A 9,609-nucleotide genomic window follows, 5' to 3' on the forward strand; every position below is an offset into this window, starting at 1 on the left:
TCCAGGTAACGTACAGAACATCATTGTTCTGAACATTTCTTTCTGAAACACACCTACAATTTTGCAGTGAAACATCTCTCCTTGATTCCTGTCTTTCAAAAAGCTGAACAAACACTGTTTCATCTCTCTGGCTCGCAAGCACCGTGTCGGCACAGCATGCAGATATTATCACAGTCCCATTAGAAGTAATTGCAGGCAGTAATGCAGACAATTATTTCTGACTGACTGAGTTGTTGATCTTTGCAGTTCAAGAAAACAATATGAAGATCTTCTGCCCTCTTTCCCTATCTTGTCCTGTTTAATTGACAGGCCAGCATTACTTACAATTTGCTGCAGACTGCTGTCTCCTGTCAGAAGATACTCGGAATTCAGAGCATGGTCTTACATAGCTTTACTGCTAAGGTTAATTAACACTTCTTTTTGCTGTTACCAGGAACAGAAATGTGAAAGAAACAAGAAACTGGCATAAATGGAAATCTGCCAATTATACTCTGCAAACTTGAGTTTAGATATTATTTACTGACAGTAATAAGAAAAACAAGTTTATTATTTTGTAGAAAACATTTTTCCACATTTCAGGTCAGTATGCATTTGTAAAGCATAAATTATACCATTTTTTCCTTTAATTCTCTTTTTTAGTAGAACAGCTTAATTTGCCTACTTTTGAGGCACCCTTAATTCTTAAATATTTCCCCTTTTATTTCTGTCTTATCTGTTAACTCTTCCCCAAAAGAGTTCCAATGTGTGCCAGTTTCATTTTTCATTATTCCATCTCTATAGAAGTCCTCATCTTCCTCTAATGATTCCTCACCCTTTTTATGGCAATTATGTCTAAGTTTCAGTTCCTACAGTTCCACTAAGTTTCAGGACAGAAAAAAAACCCACCATCATCCTCCAATAGGTCCAGAAGATCTACATTGATATCAAGAACCATTAAAAAAGATGGTTTCAGTGAAAGACATCCACAGCTTCCCACCAGCAGAAGGATGAACTCCTTCCCACAGGTCCTTTTAGGAAAAAGAGCAAATGCTTTTGAACCCATCCACTCATGGAGATAGGGATGGGTTATGAATGTAACAGTTACAATAATTGTAATAAACCAAATAAAGCAGGATAACTTTAAGTTCAACCTTGAATTGAACTCAGGAGGGAAAATCAAAGAGAGGACACGCAGGTCACCACTCCTCCCTACTATGTTTTTGCCACACTGTATGGATGGTTGTCTATCCTGATTTTCTCAATATGAAATGGCTTTACATAAATTAAGATCCCTTTTCCCTTATGAACTGAATTGTTCTGGTTCTCTCATTATATGTTTATCCAATAGAAAAGGTGTGCCAAATTCCTTCCTCTTCTTTTTACCTATGGCAGCTCTAATGGTGGTAGGACCATGTTTCTGAGTGTAAAGTCAAGACAATTTTAGGTAAGAGATGCGTTCAACAAACACTCTTTTAAGTGTAGCCCTAAATGAATGTGGGATCACTGACCAAAGGCTGCCCTCATGGTAGACATGTTGCACATGATTCACAGTGAGTTTCTGGCAGATTGTGGGAACTTCATTTTAGTGTAAGCTCATTTGAAATGTGAGTACACTTCAGAAATCCCAAAAGGGAAATATATTGCAAGAAAATAGGAAAATGCCAAGAAATGGGTCTATGGAAATCAGCCTTCAGTGGGAGGAACTGGGACCCAAAATCAAGATGTTTGTAGCAGCTGTTGAAACCCATCATGTTTTCTTCAGTGTGAACCTTAGACTAATAGAGGAAGGCTGTCAGCAAAACTTTTCTGTTTAATTACTTCTTCCTCATCACAGATAGACCTTTGTTGGCAATATTCCAGAATAACCCAAGGTACTCTTCCTTGGACAACCCAGATTTTAGGAGAAAAATAGTCATTTCATTTAATGCTATCTCTGGCATAAGAAGTTGGGAATGATCTACTTCTTTAATGCTTAAAGTGAACCGAATCTTTTTTTTTTTTTAACCATACAAAGCTACTGCATCAAAATGGGATCCACTAGAGCAGAGCATGATAGGTTAATTGGACCATTATTGTAGGATGATACAATGCAATTATCACTTCTGATTCTGATATAATGTGGAAGTGTAGGTTCACAGTATATTACAACCTATTGTAAAATCTCATGACTGGTATGAAATTAACCATGTTAACATTGTAATTAGGAAAAAAAATCTTAGTAGCAGTAGTGTTGGCATACCTCCAGTTCCTTAAAAATACCAAAACTGTTCTTCACAGATTTATTCTGTCTCTTTGGGACTAGACTGTAATTCTGCAAAAGGTACAATATTAGCGGTAGACTACTTTGAAGAGCTGCTCCAAGAATACACATCAAATTAAGAAGCTGACAATTCCCGAACAACCTAATATTTCAGTTTTTCATTGATTTCTATGAGGCAAAGGAAGCCTCATTAAACAAATCTGTATGCATTGAGAATATCATCAGAGACTCGAAGGGCAGAAAGTCCAATCCCTCTCCCAAAGAACAGGAAGAAAGTTTTCAACTTTCATCATTCCTAACTGACATTTATCTTGCCTACACCCAAATCTAATAATGAAGAATTTCAAAGCAATCCGTAGCAGTGTTTACCTCCAGATCTCTTTTAAGAATGGTGGCTATTTCCTGGGATCCATCTAAGACTAACAAGTTGCTGAACTTACTTGGTTTAAACTGGGTCCCAAAAGTGCTATGTGCCTAGAAATTTCAATGAAGGCAATGGTGACTTTTGCTTTTACACAAAAATCAGGACATTTTACTTCTCAAGGTGAGAGGTAAGATGACAAGTTTCAATTCCTAACCCAGCTAATCTTTAACACACAAAGATGCTATCTAACTAGAAATAATTCTCATACACTTCATGCTCTCATTGCAAATTTGAAAATCCCAATAGCTGAACATTTACTTTCCATGGTGTACTTAATATTTACATTACAGACATTATTGAAAAAGAACAAGAAGGCTCTAAGGAAACTTTTGGGTTGCTGGATGGCAGCTGTGCATATTATTGTGCTCCTAAATTCCAGGCTCCAGTCTAGTTGACCATTTAGGTTGGTGAAATTATTAGTTACGGTTTTTGCAGTTGTGGAGGAAAGTTATGCAGCTAAAATGAAACCCGTATTATCTCTATTGGCTGTAATGACATTTAACACTTTGAATAGGGGAAACTAGGAGAGGTGTTCATGGGATGCTTTCTGTCTGCTGTTTGTAGAGCTGAGCAGTGTTTGAAACTCAGCAGGATGGGTATCTCCTAAGCCATTCCTGTTAATCAAGCAATTGATGCTTCTGGGAAAAGCAGGTCACTGGTCACTGGAGTTGCTCTGTGGAGTTCTGGTCTTTAAACCTTTTGGTTTCTGAATACATCTCACAATGTTCGTAAACCAAGAGGTTTAAAGATACAACCATTGTGAGATGTATGCAGGAGAATAATTATGCAGAAGTGCACTGATTCCAAACACCGCTTACACAGATCATTTGATTCATACTACCCTCTTGATAGCACTTTGGTAAATTTTCTGCCTCCAAGTGCAATAGTGTTCATTGCTGTTTCTCCAGACACTGGAATCTGAAGATGCAGTTACATTAGTATCCATGTGCATGGATTGTGAAAGATGCCTGTCCTTTTGATGGGAAGGCATACAAGGATACACAAAGTTTCGAGCTATTAAGAATTTAGGATGAAAGCAAGAGGAGATAGAACAACAAGCCATGATGGGTACTTTCCTGTTCAAGCAATAGGAAAAAAATGGGGTCCTGAAGGACCTGAGCAACCTGACCAAACAGGGCAATTGCAACATAAATTGGCATTGTTTGAGCAGGTGAATAGGACCAGATGACCTCCAGAGATCTCTTACAAAGTAAATTACTCTTTGAGTCCATAGGTGTATTTTTATAACATAAAAAGCCTCGAAAATTGCACTGCACAAGGCCTTAGGAGGCCATTTAGTCCCTCCTCTCCCAGTGCAATATGTCACCTGTTCCTGTTTCTCAGAACTGAAGTACTGGGAATATTCTCAGTGCCTGGGCATTTTTACAGCCTCGCAGAAATCTGTTCCAGTGTCCAAGTATTCTTATTATTAAGATTTTTTTCTTGGCATCAAATCTGAATCTTCCTTGAAATAATGTAAGCCCATTGTATTTTGCCCTAAACCCAATGCTAACAAAGCTTGTTTAATTAATCTTTCATTTTGCAGCTACCTTTTCTGTAGCTGAAGACAGCTGTACATCACCTTGGGCTCCTTTTCCCTAGACTAAGCAACCCAGATTTCTTCAGTCTACAGGACATCTAGACTTCTGATCATCCTTCTTGTTTCCTTTGAACCTTCTCTAATTAGTCAATGTATCTCAGGAAAACAAAGCCCCGGCCTGGACCCAGTCTCACAGGTGAGCCTCTCCCAGTGCTGAGCAGAACAGAGATTACTTGAACAGTTTAAACAATAATGCTCCTCTTTGTAGATCATGATACAATTTTACCATTTAAAAAACTGCTTAATATCACTGACTCAACTTCAACTGTAAGCATGTTAAAACGTTACCCACACTTCCAAAGTTCACAAACATTTTTGAATTATCACATTGCTATTATTACATCCTTTGGTGAGACACAGCTCTCTGCAGCAGCAAACAGAAATTATAGGAGACCATTGGCTGCAATGCTGTGGTACTCAGAAGGGCTGTATTTCAAAGGAAAATGTGATCATGGACTTTCCTATACGCCTCCCTGTCCTAGGGAAATATATGACCTCTTCTGAAAGGGGAGCAATGGGTATTACAGCTGAGTAGTAATATCTTAGCATGTATTTTCAGTTAATTATTGCAAATACTGGGTGTTGTTTTGTCATCTGTTATCAGGAAGAACAGCAGGCTACATTAAATTTTCTGCTCATTGCAAAGGATTAAAAAAACCAGCACAGTTCTTGTACCTGGTTGGATTTCCTTATTAGCTACAGTACTTTTTATGTTGTAATTTTTATTCTGTGTTCTCTGCAACCAAATGCAATTGTTAACAGTCATATTCTGAGCGACATCTAGAAATAATGAGGAAGCCTTGAAATGCTGCCTTCCCTACCAACAAAACACTATCACTTAAATGAATGCTTCTAGGAATGCCTCAGGAGTACTATGCACAGGATAGATCACTTCAGATTAGTTAAAATAATGATGCCTCATAGAAACCTTTTAGCTCTTTCTAGCTCAAACTGTGGTAAAAAAACAGTGAAATATTTGCCTTCAAATCCATTAGTAGTCATTGGATGCTTTCCTCCATGAGGAAAACTGAGACCAGGGGGAATTGCGAGGCCAGTCTGCAAGAGATCTATGGCAGAATGGAGCATGTCTAATGAATCCTGGTCTGAAAGATGCAGAGCTATTGTTCAGTTAAAGAACTGAAGGACAAAAGGTGGCTATAAAGCTAAATGAGACAGGCCACACAATACTACGTTTAGGTACATGCTGTTTCTAAGGTGTTCAGATGAAGGAAGGTGTGTCAAGGAGAGTAGGAAAGCCATCAAATAGCGGGAGTGCCGATATTGCGGACATCATACTGAACTGTGAGGCGAAAGAAAAGCCTCCCATTCATCTCATAAATTGTCTATAACAGTGACCCCCAGAGTCCTGGTTTATATTACTACCAACTTTCACAACTTTTCCTGGAGCACTGGGCATCCTTTGTCTTGAACTTTTAACTGAAAACACATTTTTTTACATTTTCACGGACACCAGTGGCTGTGGATTATAGTCGTGAAGTTGTTAATACAAAGAGATGTAGATTAAAAAGCTTCTGCTGTCTCCTGTGGGTATAGAAGGCAAACTAAAATTTGGGTCCAAACAAATGTTTCGCAATGTTGGCATTTTTAAATACCTATATCAACAATATGGGTAAGATAACTTCCAGGACTTAATATCAAATAAGAAAATTCTTAGTATTTATAGCTATAATTCAATTTATGTTACAGAGATTTATTTTATTTGCACAAAGGTATAAATTTACTGATAATTTCAAACTGTTTGATCCAAAATCGGGTGCAGACTTTTTTTCCCCTCTTTTTTTTGACTGTTGGTTGTTGGCTGTTTCAATCCTTTCGTATGATCCGCTGGAGTCCTTCACCCATTCATTCATTCTTCCTGCAATATTAAGCATCCCATCACTAGCGTTCTTCAGAGTCTAGGTAAAAGGAAGACCAGAAGAGACCTGACTCTGAGATATATGCACAGGCAGAGCAAGCCAGGGGTTGCTGCTGGGGAGAGTACTGAGAGCTGCAACTGAGAGGCAGGAGAGAAAAGACAGGGCAGCAGAGAGCCCAGGAGCCAGGAGGTGAAGCCACTCACCTAATGCAAGGAAGACCTTAGAGGGGGCATCGCAGGGCACCGGTCTGCAGGCAGGAAACACTCTGAAACATCTCAGCGAGCCAGTCATTTTCTCCATTATGATTTCACTGCTTGATTCCACTTATTGATGGAAAGCGGTATTTGTTCTGGAAGTCAGTGTTTTGAAAACAAGAGTCTGGCAAAGTCATAAGCTGAGTAGATATGTGGATGCATCTAATAGTGTGCATGGCATAGCAGAAAAAAAAAACCAAATAAAAAAGCAATATATCTGGTCTTCTAATTTTAAAAAGTTCAATATTATTTGAAAAACAAAAACTTTAATACATAAATATCATAAATATGTAAATATGTGTGCAATTTTTTAAACACCAGATGAAAACCTTCATTGGTTCTGAGTGTGGAAATTCCATGAGCATCTTCCACCATACACAATATGAGGCTACTAATTTTATCTATCTTATATAAAGTCAGATGTTTACAGTTAAATTCTTCCTGCTACATCTGTGTTTCATGCTACATTTTAATGAAAAACAGGTGTAAAGGACCTGAGGTTCACTTCATTGTTCTAGAGATAAGATGAGGAGCCAAAAAAAAAATTGATTTGATGGATTGCACAGTTCTTGACAAGCTGTACTGTTAGTGATTATACAGCCCTCCCCTTTTTAAAAGCACTGCAAGCGTCACTGAGATGTCTAGCTGGAAATAGGCAGTCTACACAAGAAATTTTAGAAGTTTTCTTGCTGCTTTGATTTAGATTAATGTGGGCTAATCTTTAAGAATGAAAATGAGGTTTTATCTGTTAGGAAAAAATAACGTTGTCCTTAATAATCACTCATCTAAAACTTATTTCGTTAGCTCCAATGATTCATGAGGAATCCACCTCCTGCTCCGAAAGTGGTATTAACCCCCCCGCCTCCAATTCTCAGAGACATTTTATTAGATAATATGGAACTGAAAAAATTAGAACAGGCAAATACCTCCAAAATATTTGCAGCAAATGTCAGATTCTGTAAAAAAGGTATGAATGAAAATTTGATTAAGCTCATTTTATTTTTATAACTCTACAGAAGATTCAAAAAATCTAGAATTCACTTGTTGGTATATATAATTTTTCACCTCTTTTGTATTATTTCCATGGAAATGTAGACCCATATTTCATTGTTAGTCTGGGTGACTGAGTCAGGTAATTCACTCAGGTGACCATTGTGCTTCACATGTCCCCGGTGTCTCAGGTATCTTCCAGGTGAGAGAGGAAGTAAAACAGAAATTTCTGTAGCTGGACCATCAGTCAGTCAAGACTACATGTAACTTTTTGATATGGAGCTAAAGGAGAGATATTTCATCATTTCCTCCAGGTGAAGAAAGCAATGTATTACTGCTGTGGCTAAGTTTAAAATGATGAGTGGAATCAAGAAAACCCAGAAGGCATCTGCAAAGTGAAATAAAACTAGTCATCTCTAAATTGTAAAAGTTTCTTTTACTTTCTCTTTAGCCATACAGGCTGAATTTTAAGATGGATCCTCACGGAATCAAGTGAGGCTAAAGGCTGGGGATCCTTCAAGGTCCTGAAAACTCTGTGTAGGTGACAATGCTCCAGTGCTGGGCAGGCTGGTGTGGGCTCTGACTTGCTGATAATGGAGTGCCCTGGCGTTGCCAGAGCAGTCAGAGCAGACTTTGAGGCCGTCCCACCGTGGGGATCAGCTGCTTCTGTTAAGAATGGCTATAATATTCTAACATTTTCAGGTCCTGTATGAAGGGTTTGTGTCATGCATATGTGATGCGAATGCCTGGATTTTCTTGATGTTTTTGAATATCTGGAATGACAGAAAAGGTATTCTTTTTTTTATGCCTGGTTTTGTTTCCCACATATGTGGTATCAGATTATATTTGACTTTGCAAAAAGGTGCTAGAAAAGAGATTCACAAATGTGAATCAACAGTGAAGATCCACCATTATTATTATTGGAGAGTCAGACACACTCTCTTTCCAGGACTGATGGTCTTCATCTACTGAGTGCATCTGGGACCTTCTGAATCTGGCCAATAAATGGAGATGGGGTTGAGAGCTTCTCCTCTTCTTCATGCGTTTTAACAAAGCTGATGGACTTGGAGCTTGTGAGCTGCTCAGCTGCACAGCAGTAAGTGTTCCCAGCAATATTATTTACCACCTTGTGCATTTTGGACTCTGAAGGTCTGAATGCAGGAAAGCGGGGAAGAAAGAACAGACACTCATTTGGTCTTGTGGGTGAAATGTGGTTTTTAAAGGGAAATACTGCTTATATCATACAAGTTTTGGATTTCCTCTGGAAGAAATGGCTAATTGGGAAATGATATTATTCTGAAACAACTTGCTGAACTTTCAAAGTTCAGATTTAGTACTACATCTGAAGAGTTCTCAGTGACTCTCAAAGTGGTTTGGACGTAGGAGATTTGGATTTCTCAGTGTTCCCTGGCAGCTGTCCTGAAACAAGATTTCTGTCAGAGAAGTATTGCAGTGATGACCCAGAAGCACTACTCTTCAGTCAGATTGTGTTCATCAGATTTAGTGATGACATAATCGGAATAATACTTACAGATCTTTAGCCAGATCGACACAGCATCCCACATATAAATTATATTACCTTGTTTATCCAAATAGGATTTCTGCCTTCTAGCTTTAATAGCATCTTCATAGAATCATAGAATTGTTGGAGTTGGAAGGGACCTTAGAGATCATCTAGTTCCAATCCCCCTGCCATGGGCAGGGACACCTCCCACTACACCAGGCTGTTCAAAGCCCCATCCAGCCTGGCCTTGAACACTTCCAGGGATGGGACATCCACAACCTCCCTGGGCAACCTGTTCTAGTGTCTCACCACCCTCACCCTTAGAATTTCTTCCTAATACCTAATCTAAATCTTCCCTCTTTCAGTTTAAAACCATATACCCCCTTGTCCTATCACTACACTCCCTGATAAAGAGTCCCTCCCCATCTTCCCTCTAGGTCCCTCTTTAAATACTGGAAGGCCGCTATAAGGTCTCCCCGGAGCCTTCTCTTCTCCAGGCTGAGCAACGCCAGCTGTCTCAGCCTGTCTTCATAGGAGAGGTGCTCCAGCCCTCTCATCATCTTTGTGGCCCTCCTCTGGGCCAGCTCAAACAAGTCCATGTCCTTCATGTTAAGTTATTTTTCTTGTAGAATAAGTCTAGGTTTGTTTCCATGGCAAGTCATCCTGAAAAGTGTTTTGTAGCTCTTTGTTGGGAAAAGGTGCATTTCATATTACAGATGTT

This window comes from Rissa tridactyla, chromosome 1, assembly GCF_028500815.1.
Source record: "Rissa tridactyla isolate bRisTri1 chromosome 1, bRisTri1.patW.cur.20221130, whole genome shotgun sequence".
In the NCBI taxonomy this organism is placed as follows: Eukaryota; Metazoa; Chordata; class Aves; order Charadriiformes; family Laridae; genus Rissa; species Rissa tridactyla.